The sequence below is a fragment of the Poecilia mexicana genome, unplaced genomic scaffold, assembly GCF_051168715.1.
Source record: "Poecilia mexicana isolate PSO_F unplaced genomic scaffold, ASM5116871v1 scaffold_1, whole genome shotgun sequence".
Taxonomy (NCBI): domain Eukaryota; kingdom Metazoa; phylum Chordata; class Actinopteri; order Cyprinodontiformes; family Poeciliidae; genus Poecilia; species Poecilia mexicana.
Window position 1 is genome coordinate 5432184 of NW_028263370.1, and position 12501 is coordinate 5444684.

The 12501-nt window shown below is 39.8% G+C and overlaps 1 protein-coding gene across 1 annotated transcript in view; it reads left to right on the plus strand.

The window, feature by feature from the left end:
- The window catches only part of grk4 (G protein-coupled receptor kinase 4), a 55530-nt gene that overhangs the window by 9154 nt on the left and 33875 nt on the right, over nucleotides 1–12501 (plus strand). The gene's annotated exons all lie outside the window — the stretch shown is intronic.

The window sequence follows — 12501 nt, forward strand, 5'->3', positions numbered from 1 at the left end:
GTCATCACTCTGGGGTGTTTCCTCCAGCTGAAGCTCGTAAAACACATCGCTTTGTGACGGTCCCTTGATGTGGGACTCATTTTACATTTATAACACCCACAAATGGGCCATGTGGGGAGAGAGAGAGACGCGCTGTGTTGCATGCTCAGCTCCGCTGCATGCCACTCGCTGTGTATGCGTTTAGCTGGGTCGTTAAAACGTGACGAGGCACTTTTTTGAAGCACCACAAGAATATAGGGATAGTTAAACCAGCTGTCTTGTTAAATGCAGAATAACGCCTAACAAGACGGCCGTGAAGCTGTTTTTTTTATCAATGTACAGTGCCTTGCAAAAGTATTCATACCCATTTTTCTTCAGCTACAAACTTTACAGTTAAAAAAAAAAAAAAAATCATTATTCTGATTTCATCAGATTTTTCCCACAGTCTGGAAAAGTCTGGAACCTGCCCTCAGCTTTCTTGATCTGCTTCAGTGAAGGAAATGAATTCCTGCATAGCACGAAAAGCATCAGAAGTTACCTGATTAGTAGACAGGACCCCATCTGTGTGTAATTTAATCTTGGTATAAATGCAGAAGTTTTCTATGAAGGCCTCTGCGGTTCGTAGAACTTTAGTGAACAAAAGGCATCAAGATGACAAAATGTGACAAAGTCCAAGGGAAGTGAATAACTCTGCAAGTGCTTTACAACCACAAGTTTACCCCAAGCTAAAGTTATTTTTCTTTAATGGAAATCTTGTCGTAAATGTGCTGAACGTCAGAGGTTCCTCCTGCTTTTTTGACTTTTCCTCTGGTAAGATTCCCAGAATCGCCATTTCTGCGTCTGCCCTTGGTGTTTCATGTCAGTCCACCCTTCAGGGTGACCTGGCATCCTGTCTTATCAGAGATAATTGCGTGTGCGTAATAAGTGCTGCGTGATCCAGCCTCAAGGCCTTGGTGATCGTCTTCCTGCTCCTTCAGCCTGGCCATGAAATCGACTGAAGGGCCCTTCATCAGAGGGACAGCTGGAGATAACTTGCATCCAATTCTTCTTTCATTTTTGCCCTTTTAGACCCACAGAGTCAGCCTGTGTCTCAAGTTTAGTCTCACAGTGTTCCCTCGTCCAGCCGTCCCTCCCCCCGTCTCCCCCAGGAGTCTGGGAAAACAGGGGTCGGTTTTCAAGCGAGCTCTTGCCTCTGTTTGATGGAATATGTCGAGTTCAGAGAGAGGGATGGAGCGGAGGAAGGAAGGCCTTGCAAAACCCACACAGCAGCGCACTGCTGGAAACGAGAGCAGAAGCACACGTGTGTGTGTGTGTGCGTGTGTCTCATTCTGCTCATGTGAAAAACGGCGAGTCCTACCTCATGTGAGACCCACCGCCATGTCCTGTCCTGCCTTTCTCCTCAATGCCGCAATGCTGTTCACAGTTTGGTGCGTGACCCACACTTTCTCCCATGACCATATGGCGCTGGAGGAAAATCTGTCTGTAAAAAGAATTAATGAAGGCATGACGAGAGGAGAGCAGTTTATAATGGCAGCAAGAGGGAGGTGAGGATTACATTTGCACATTTCTCCTGATGTGCGTCTTTGAGCGCGCGCTTACAGACGGATTACGTTATGCAAACACCGGGCCTTGGCTCGGAAAAGGCGACGAAGTCCGACGCAGCTAATGTTTCTCCTATTAGGGGGCTACACCAGTCAATCACGCACTGTAAGGTGGAGTGGCTGGAAAAGCAGCCAGCAGTTCATTTGTTACCACCACGCTCCATTGTGCCTGTGTGCGTGCATGTGTTTGTGTGTGTGTGTGTGTGTGTGTGTGTGTGTGTGTGTGTGTGTGTGTGTGCTAAGCTTATTTGACAATGGAGCCAACAGTGGCTGACCATCTCCTTGCTTCCTACCACTTTATCGTTGTGTTTCTGTGAGAGTGCTGCAGCTGTTGGATCTCCACCTACAGACTCAGAACTATTCATACCGCTGACAGATAAAGGTTTTAAAGTAACAGGTAGCTGGAATCGATACTGAAGCTTTGGAGCGGCCCAGACGGAGTCCTGACTTGAATCTGGTAGCGAGTGCTGAAGATTAGGGCAATGACCTTGAGGCTTTCCAACCTAAAAGACTTTGAGCTTATGTGTTTACTACATGCAAAGAAGAGGTCAGCTACTATGAAAAAATGATTTGATTGTTATATTATCAAGACAGCCTTTTTAAATAATTTTATGAGAAGGGGATATGTAACTTTTTCAACATATTTCACATTCTAGTCATTTCATTCTGATATTTATGCTCCTTGTACTTTGCTCTGTTAGCGTTTGGGAAATTCCTGTCTTCTTCCCAATCATAAACAAACTTCTTAGATGAATAAAAATAGCTGTAGCTAATAACTGCCAGGGTTACGAGTTATTGCGAGCCTAACTCTATATTCAGTCCTCAATGCAACTCTCGCTGGCACAGAGTTGTGACTGTGAATATCCTGGCAAAAAGAACATGCTGGTAAACACTGCTATCAGTGTTTTTGGAAAGTTGGAAAAGTAGTTAAGTTTGTAATTTAAGTTGCTTCACAACATGTTTGGATTTGTAGAAATGCAGTTTATATTTCTCTCTAACTCCCATGATTGAGGCTTTGTCGGTGTTTTTATTTTTACCAAACATTGCTTCTTTTAGACGAGAATCTCCAGAATTTGAGAAGGAATGCGTGCAAGCGTGGCGTTTTTGCTCCATGAAGATTTTTTTTGATGGAAATAAAGACAAGCCAGGGAAAAAAGAAAGATTGACCACTGCTGTGGGTGTTAAGTAAAATCTTAAAATATTTTACTACTTTATAAAACAGAATACACATGCTTTTCTTTAATGTTTTTAATGACGGGTGTATCAGACATCACTCATACACCAGTATTTTGCTTAAAAATTAAAAACTGTTAACAAATATTCATCAATCTGGATGTTTTTTTTTACAGAGGAGTTAAGTGTGTGTGGAGGCACATTAAAAACCTAAAATAGAAGACAAAACAGTAACAAAGAACATTGAATGTTTTTTTAAAAAAGAAGTTTCATATAAATGGAAATAATCTCACTCATTCTTTTTATTAGTTTTGTTTTTCTTTTCTCCACCCAGGTTGACGAACTTCGACACAAAGCCTTCATCACGGCATTAGCAATGACACACACTTCATGTTTGCAGTGAATCAGCTCCTAAGGAAAGTTGTTGTGGTGATTTCTGAAAAGACAAGATATTTTCTGTTTGTACTTTTGATCACGAGAACCTAAAAAGATCCAGGAATGCTTATTTAGTCTTTGTTGCATTTCCTTTTCTTAACCTGGTGACGGGCATAAAAATAAGCAACAGTGAGCTAAGGCGAATAAAAAAAACCGACTCGACACACGTCGGCCATTTATGGAAACAAAAGTGCATCTTCATACTCGAGCAGCAGGTTGATCATTTGACATCAACCCGTCAGTTTTTTTTTTTAGTGCTACTGTCACTTAAAAGAGATGCGGCGGCTTGTCCCGTGATGTTGGAGGATGATCTCAGCCCCGGTTGTGGTTCGGCTGTGAACGCGCAAAACTTCCCTGAAGCCGCTGTTTATGGAGGGCCCCTGCTCTCCTGGAGGAGAGAACCAAAGTTAAATAAATACTCGCTCCATCCTGCCTGCATTAAGGGCCTGCACACATGGCTTTGACGTCAGAGTGACATTAAACAGGGTGGGGTAGCCCAGCTGGCTGTGACAGACGTATGTGCACATGCTCCCCCCACTCCCACACAGCTTGCCTTCTCCCGTCTTTTCTTCTCGGGAACCTTGACCTGTTTTGTCATTTCTTTCAGCATTTCAATGCGGTCCGATTTATTTCATCCAAACTTAAATCGACAACTTTTCATCCTAAAATAATACATAAATACTGCCAGTTTTGAGGCATAAGACCAAGAACGTCACAATTAGCCTGGGTGTTATTTTTTATTTTTATTTTTTATTTTTTTGCACATCTAGTTTTATCCATCCTTCTTACTTTAGTTCTTTACTGCTCCATCAGAGTAAAACATTGTTTCACTGTTATCACATACTCTACTCAGTGAGAGCTGCCCTCCTTCTGCATGTCCCGATTTTTTCAGAACACCAGTAGATTTTCTGTTTGTGCGCAAACTAGTCTGAATTTGCTCTTGTATTTGCCCTCCAGTCCCACAACTGGTCTGTCGGCATACCAGCCCTCGGGAATATCAGTGGGATGAGCTCTTCAGAACTTCGTCAGAGCAACATGATTAGTTGTTGCTCATAATCTCTCCATTCTGGTCGTTCAGGTTTTGACCTCAACGTGGATTCTTTTGAAGTTTTGTCTGACTGTTGTCTTTTCAAAGAACTTACAGCTTTCGGTCAGTTTTATCCAATTATCCAAATCCATATCATCGCATAATTAAAGAATTATCAGTTTCATCGTTCTCACTTGTGATGTGCAGATTTTTTACTAAAAGCTCAAACCCAAACCGTGTGTGTGTGTGTGTGTGTGTGTGTGTGTGTGCGTGTGTGTGTGTGTGCGTGTGTGTGTGTGTGTTTGTGTGTGTGTCTTCTGGTTGTACAGCATTGCTGTAGTTAGAGAGGGCTAAATCTAAGTAAATAATTTCTCCATTCCATATGAGCGACTATGTATGAGGTAAAAAACTGGATTGGTCTGGACGATTTGATGGATGGGCTTCTCTGAAGCTTCGCACTATAAAGTTCTCCAGGTTCAGTACTGCCATCGAGGAGTACCGGGGTTTTAGGGAGCTGTGGTTGTAAAAATACAAATATTTCATACTGTTGTCATTTTAAGTTTCCAGAGAAAATGTCAAATTATGTTTTCTGTCTTTATGAACCACAGAGTAAAACTGTGCTATGGACTGTCATTCACTGAGCTGAAAGGAAGGCTGCTGTACTCAACTTTAGGTTGTTTTAAACCAATCCAAGTCCAATGTGTTTGTTAAGCCACTGACTGCAGGCCCTACCTGTGCAGATGGTCTGAATAATTAGCCAGACTATATCTCACTATGACTTGTACTCTGACTCACAGGAGCACAGTGTACTTTTCTGTCTTTGTATTGGAATCAAAATAATAAAAAAAAGTAATTATGTTAAATTACCGTATTTTTCGAATTATAAGTCGCTACTTTTTTCCCACGCTTTGAACCATGCAGCTTATAGACCAGTTTGGCTTTTCTGTGGATTTCTCTTCAACCACAAGGGGGCTCTTTAGCAGGAAGTGAATCATTGGACATCAAAATTGGAAATCAAAGAAGAATGCGCTAATTTTCATTTAGAACAAGCACATGCTAGCAGCAGGCACGACGGAGAAATGTTTTCAAACTCATATGATGCAGCTTTTAAGTTGAGGGCTATCGATCTGGCATTACAGGAGGAAAATAGATCCGCTGCACGTAAACTTGGCGTGAACGAAACCATGGTTCAGAGTTGGATACGGAGGGCTGAGTGCTCAATAAATCCTGCAGATTGAAAACAGAGAGTGGCAGATTATAGCCCAGAGCGGTTTATAGTTCGGAAAATATGGTAAATAAATTTCCTCCAAGTGTTTTTTTTTCTTTTAATGCTGCCACACGGAAAGCGTTTTACATTGGAGAACGTTGTTGACTTAGAGAGAAAAGAAGAGGGGAATATCAGATGAGAAGGAACATCATCTCCTCTTCCCTGCAACTTTAGCTGGTATGTTGGTGAAATGTCAGATGCAGGACAAAAGCAAAACACTAAAGATGTCTTGTAGTTAAAACAGTTGGTGTGGAGTCATTCAAAGTTCTCCAGATGCATGAGCTTTCACCGACTCTGCACCAAAACAAACTTCAAAAAGAGTCATGAAGAGTAAATGTCAAAAAGTTGCCTTAGACACCAAATACTGTCCGAGTTAGTTAAACCTTTGTGGTTTGGTCCCAAGAATAGCAGCAACACTTTAGCGCAGGATTTATATATATATATATATATATATATATATATATATATATATATATATAGCCAGTTTTAATTTAGGACCAAACTGCCTCATTATTTCTGCTTACGACCGCACGATGCGTCCTTGAGTAAAACTTTTAAAAGCTGTATTTTGTAAACATAAGGCATTATTTGACTGTTGGCCTAATGGAGCAAAAGGATGAACTGACTCGAGCTGTTTTTGTGAACTTTTGGAACTATAATTTTCACACATTTTATGAAAAAACAAACAAAAAAAAACAGTTTAAATTACATTTCTTTTATTTCTAGTTGCTTAAATGTAAAAGAAACTTCACAACAATGCATTCACGATAGCAATATTAGTGCCTTTGACAGAAACACTTGTTTATTCTACATCCAACATGTTAAGAGTCAAAACCAAACAATAACTTTTTTCCCCCAGATGAATTGATCTCTGCGGTCAGTGGATACTTAAACTGATCAATAAATGGCCCTTTCTCAGTGCTATTTATTGCCATTAAACCACAGGATCAGATAATATTAAAAAGCAGAAGTAATTTTTTTTTTATATGTTGTGAAAATAAGCTTTTTATCTTGCAAAAATAGAGAGGAAAAGAGTATTGCAGGAGCATGCACACTGCACAAACATAAAAGCTTCATGTCTGATTTTGTGGTTTATTTTGTGGTTTTTCACATGTTTTACTGAACCTGCTCAGTTCATGTTTTTGTTGAAGCCGTCTGATGTCGTTGGTGGGACAGCTAGTGTCTCATGATCTTCGGGGCAGAGGATTTTCCTCTGCTTGTGTCCACCATCTACTGAAAAACAACGTGCTCCACCGTAGATCCTGTTGGGTTTCAGTCAGCTGAATCTGTGTTTTAGAGAATGTGTTTTGTGACACTTTGACTTCCTGACACCAATTTTAGCGACTGAAGTTTTTAACAACAAATAATACTAAAGTGCATAAAAACACACTTTTTCTATTTCTAGCCTATGATTTTTCATTAATTATTCACACTGGGAGTGGAGGCGATATTTGTGAAAGCAGTCGCTTTACAAAGATTTCTAAGCAGAGACCAATTGATTACACATTTTAGCATCTTCTGTGGATGACGGTGAGGTAAGCACGGATAACGTCACCGAGAACGTGATGTCCTTGTGGTCCCAAACCTTCTTTTCTCCATAGACTGGCTGGCTGAACTGAAAAACCTGCGTTTTAAAGGGTGGCAGCAGAAATAATTACTAAGGCAATGGAAGTTGACTCTGGAAGTGAACCAGTAGCAAACCTCTGTGCTGGGTCGCACGTTCCCTATGTAGCAGAGACTTTTTTTTTCTTTTTTTAAGCACACTTCTGATTTAAAAAAAAAAAAGGGACCTTGCTGTGTAAATCTTTCAGCCATCTTCTTTTCTGCTGCAAGTCGTGCTCTCTCTAGTACAAAAGTTTTATCTTGATCATCTTCTTGCATCTCTTTTCCCTGACTTCATTCACACGTTGGCATCGCTCGCAACAGAGATTGCTGATGTCAGCGTAACGGATGTGTTCACTGATCCAAAAAAAGATAGTTTTCAGCTTCCAACCAGCTGGTCACTATTGCTGATCAAGCTGAAAATCATCCACATCCGTTTAACGGTTGATTTATTGGCGCTTCTCTAAAGCTAACCATTGATTTTTAGCTCATGAAAAAAGTTACTATTTCTTAAAACAGGATTCCCCCCGCCTCCCCAATTGAATCATTGTATTTAAATAAAGGATTAGATTTCTCTACATTTTTTGTGAGACTTATCTTTTCTTCATTTTCACCAGGGATGCCAGTGAAAATGAAGGTCGCTGTTTTTGGAAAATACAAAGCCGTATTTTGAAAATGCTGTGCAGTCAGCATTGTCCTCGTCAGGTTTTGCTTCAGCAAATTATTACTGCAAACAAACGGGTGTGGTTTTTCTCGTAGTATTTGGTCTTCCATTCTGACTACGCAGGCATGTTTCGTGGCTGTTTCAGTACCTGCTCTTAAATCAGCCGATCCCCAATGAAGAAGCCGATAAAGAAACTCATTGAGCGATGGCCGTCACCTCGACAGATTGACGTCTGTCCAGCTCTCAGGACTTTCCTTTTCATCCCAGGAGGGCTTCAACTTTGACCTCATTCTCCACGCCACCACTGTACCTTACAAACAGTATAACAATAGGCCAGGAAGTCCTGATAGCACATGCAGTGTGGAAAAAGGGTTGTGGTTTTTGTCAGAAGTACAACACTCAACTTAACTGAAACCAGGAGTAGTTAAGTGAGAATGGCTCTTACACTTAACAGCAGGATGTTTAATGACTTTTGAAATAAAATCATATCTGCCAAACAGACTATTAATCCATCTCCCCTGACAGTAGTCGCATGTTTTCCTTCTGTCCCTGAGGACAAAAGGCACAAAGAACTAAAATAATTATTCAAGTTTAATAAACTTTGACTCATCCCACTCATCTGAAGTCTTCTGTTGCTGGCAGACATGATGCTGTTGGTTTTAGTGTATCCATGTGAGATGTAAGTGTGGTTAAATGTGTTCTTCTGAGGGGAAAAGTGGTTCTCTGCCCACCTTTGACTGCTTCTCCCAGGCAAAGACGATAAATACCTGTGAATACCACAGTGACGGTTGATGCAGGAGTGAATGACAATAAATCTCTCTTATTTTGCCTTTGAAAGCCAGCTATGTGGAGGTGTCTGACGTTTTTCTACTCTTTGTAAAACAGACTTCCATGACTATTAGCCAGGGGAGTGAAATAATACAAGGTTTATTTCTCGACTCTTCTGAAAGCAAAAAGACCGTTCACAAGTTTTCTGTTGGCTGCTTGGCAAAAAATAAAAATAGAAAATGAGACATGAAAGGATTTACTGTTTTCTGCACTTAGTGCAGCATTATAATTTTAAGCTGCTTTAGCTCTGTGTAAGCATATCTTCTCTAGAGCGGTCAGGAGGACTCAAACACATGAGATTCAAAGTCTGTTTCCTCTTCACTTGGGGAATTCGAGGTCTACAGCTGTTTTTTTGTGGGCTCTTGTGATTTGATAATTTTTTTTTTAATTACATATACCAGCACTAACATTGGTATGGAATGATATTAGTCATATTTTTTACCCTATCGGTCCGATAAATAAGATTGGATCTATATTATTGACCAATATTTATTCCCATCTTGTTGTTCTTTGTTTCTGGAGCATGACGGGAGGAAGTCAGTCATGTGTTATTTGTTTGGTCATGTGACAGTGATAGTGAGGCAGCGCAGGATTGTGGGGAGTTCACCTGAAGCAGAAAGCAGTATTGAAGCCATTTTTTTCCCCAAGATGTCAACAGTAGTAAAATATGACAACTATCAGACATAACAGCCATATTGGTATCGACCCACATTTTCCCAATTAATTCCAGTATTTCCTTCAATTGCTTCTTCATCTTAGTATAATGCTAGGACTTCTGTTTGACATCATAAAATAAACAGTTAAACTACAACCAGCCTATATGTACAATTTGGAGGAGTGTGTGCCTTTCCCCAGCTGGTAGTCCAGCATATATTGATTTCTATCATGTTTATCATGGAAAATTGTGGACTGTTCATTCTGGTTGCTTAGTAAACTCCTTTTACTTGCAACTGGCTGCAATGACTTAATGTGCATAGCAGCCAGTCCAGTGTGGCCATGAAGAGGTCGTATGCTCCGACTGAGGCCAGTGTTGGAAGTCATGCTTTCAAACCTCTGACCGATCTGTTTTGTTGCTCGTGTGCCACATGTCATGGATAAGGCGACGCTCCTGCTAGCAGACACCTACATGCTCCTGATTTGCAGCTGTCAGGATAAGCCGCCACGATCCCACCGTAGCAGCTTTGTACATGCTGCAGACTTTCTAACAAGTCTTCACTTGTTAGACGGGAAACACATAAGCCTTCTTGAAGAACTCCAGGGAAACCTGCCAAGATCATCTGCACTCTGGCCGATTTTTCACATTGTGCTGCAGTCTTAATCCGAAGGCAAAATTGGCCCAACAGATGGTGCCAGAATTGCCCAAAATAGATGAGAGCTGAGCGATCGAGGGGCGTTCAAGGACTGATGTGAGGCAACGTGAATGTAGGTTGAACCTATCATCAAACTCCATGCAGGATTACGGTAGAATCAGATGATTATTTGCTTTCATCCTAATCTGCATGAAAAATAATACTCAAATAATCAAAATAAAACCCAAGCTTAAAGTGATAGATTAAAGAGTTTGTTTGGTTGGATCTGGTGCCGGATTGTTAAAAGCTTCACTAACTCTGTATATTAGTCTGTGTGCGTTTCATCGAGAGTGTAGTCTCTTACCCTAATTTTGAGATTTTCCAATAGACTTCCCTCGGCTTCCCTTGTTTTTGTTGTGATAGAATAAAAGTGATAAAAACTATTAATGACCTCTTTGCAGTCTTTTTCTTAAGTGACAGCATGGCTAGGATTGCATGTCAGAGAAATAGGACAGTGCTTTTTATAAACATACCCATTTTTAATAGATTGCTTGTATAAATTAAGTGTGATTTCTATCACTAAATTGCACATAGTAGCTGCATTAGTTATATTTTCAGAGATCGGAAACATTAGACTCTTAGGATTCTGTTTATGCAAATCTGAGAATAATTACTCTGCATTTTTTACATGTCTCTCTTTACATCAAAGTTTTATTTTGTGTTAATAAACATGGTTATTTATTTGAAGGCTTACGAACGTCTTCAAATATGTTTATCTAAATACATTAAATCAAAAGTCTTCGTCCCGCCAAATGAGCCGTTGCTAAATTCCTCTGGAGCCGGGTGCGAATTGACATCCTGTATTCTCGAAAACGTGAAACTCCCTGTTGTTACAACAAGTGTCTATCTTGCCTTTCATGGATAAATAGAAAGTTTCAGGAACAACGTCAAGACTGACGATTGTTGTTGTGCGTAGGTATGGCGCATTCACTGATCATCTGAAAGAATCCGGGCGGTGGGAGGTAAAAGTTTGACCTAAACTGGGTTGACGGTTCCATCACCCACTCTGTCCATCTCAGTCGGTGTCCTTGGGCAAGACACTTCACCCGCCTTCCCCGCTGGTCTGGGGGCTCAGTGGCGCCGAATGTATCAAGTCTCTCTTCTGTCAGTCTGACCCAGGGCAGCTGTGGCTACAATGTAGCTCACCACAATTAACGTGTGAATGTGTGTAGTGTAGTGAAGGTAGTGTGAAGCGATTTGGGATTCTCTAGATAATGCAACTAAAAACAAAAATAAATGAAAGTAATTCTCACATAAAAATTTCAAATTTCTATTGGAGCTTGATTGTTAACTTAATTGTTCTCAGTTTATTTTTTATCGAAGTTTGGGTGTTCAGTTTTGATGCTATAATATCATCCAGTTTATTGAGTTTTTTTTTAACTTGTGGAATCAATATGTCATCTATAAATAGGTTCAAAAACATCAAATTTGCCTTTTTGTTTATAATGAATGTATATTCTCACATCCAAAAAAGCACAGAGAAAGTCATTTTTCCTGGGCGTAATAGATTTATATTTGCTAAATGTCAGAATATTTAGAGAGATTTTTTTTATTGCTTTGTTTACATGCACTAATAATACTAATATTAGTGCCTTTAAACTGCCTGGTAAGCCCAGATAAAGATGTTGCTTTGTTTTCCTCTGAAGTCACATTATTTGAGTTAAATGGAGGCAGACTTCTGAATGTGTTGTAAGGTAACGCCTCAAAACAAAACAAAATAAAAAAAACACTTTGAGGCGCTACCTTCCATGATGTCCTTGCAGGACATCATGGAAAATGGATATAAATTTTAGATGCCTTAAGTTGTCACACTCATCTATTCAAACAGTGATATGAGAGTGAAAACGTAGTGAGGCTCCTCAGCCATCATACGGTTTGGTCTGAAACAAGTAGTCAAATTACTTGTGATTGATAATTGAAATAGTCGTCGACCAATTTAGAAATCGATTAATGGTTAAAGGGAGTATAGAGACTCAAAAAACTGCCATTTGCTGGACGGACAAAACGATCAAAGCAGTCATTAAGTCAAAACTGTGCAAAAAATATATATATAAATTTTGCATTTTAGATGGAAAAGCTTCTTTGTCTGTAAATATGTTCTGTATATAACTCCTCAAATGCAATAGTTTTAGTTTTACCTGGTTTGAAATCTGAAAAAAATCCAACTTTGTGTACCTTTTGCTATCCATTTATTAACCCAAAGAATAATCAACGGGTTAGTAGTCCGTACTTTTGCATCTTTTGCATGATCAAGCGTACACCAAGCTGTATTGTTGCATTGCATTTTTATTTTCTTACTCATAACAGTAATTGAAATATTTGCTTAGCTGCATTATTTTTAATGAATTTCTAATATTGACTTGAGTGGTTTCATGAATGATCTGAAAAATGTGACGATTTATTTATTTGATTAATCGTCAGACTAAACGATACAATAATCGATTCTGTAATCATTAGTTGCAGCCCTTTATGCTGTTTGGGAAATGAGGTACATTCGGTGATTTGATTGAGATGTTTTGGTTTGAACTGTGTAATTTAACCCCAGAACAAAAGGGTGGTGGCAGCATCAGCATCTG